This window comes from Octodon degus, unplaced genomic scaffold (assembly GCF_000260255.1).
Source record: "Octodon degus isolate 3935 unplaced genomic scaffold, OctDeg1.0 scaffold00104, whole genome shotgun sequence".
NCBI lineage: Eukaryota > Metazoa > Chordata > Mammalia > Rodentia > Octodontidae > Octodon > Octodon degus.
In genome coordinates this window covers 4,304,639-4,305,037 of record NW_004524680.1, presented here as the reverse complement: position 1 = coordinate 4,305,037, position 399 = coordinate 4,304,639, and positions in this window count along the sequence as shown.

Below are 399 nucleotides of genomic sequence, written 5' to 3'. Positions count from 1 at the left end.
ACCCACAGCTGCTAGATGATGCTAGAAGAATAGCATAAGATTAATCAGAAACTAGGGAGATAGCTCAGTAGTTTAAGCATCTACCTGGCAAGCACAAGGTCCTGAGTTCAACTCCTGATACAAAAAAAAAAAAAAAGATTAATTGGAATCAATAAAAAAGTCTATAATTTAAAGTGAAATAAATAAGATGCACAACTATAAATATCACATTATTTCTGTTGTGTAAGAAACCATAAATGTGCTGGCCCTGTCCCCAGGGTGTGCTGAGACAGCAATTGAGACTGAGTGTGGTGGCGTGCACCAGTAATCCCAGCTCTTGGGAGGCTGTAAACAGGTAGATCACTATGAGTCTGGTCTAGTAGTGAGACCCTGTACACCCTGTAGACCCTCCCTAAAATT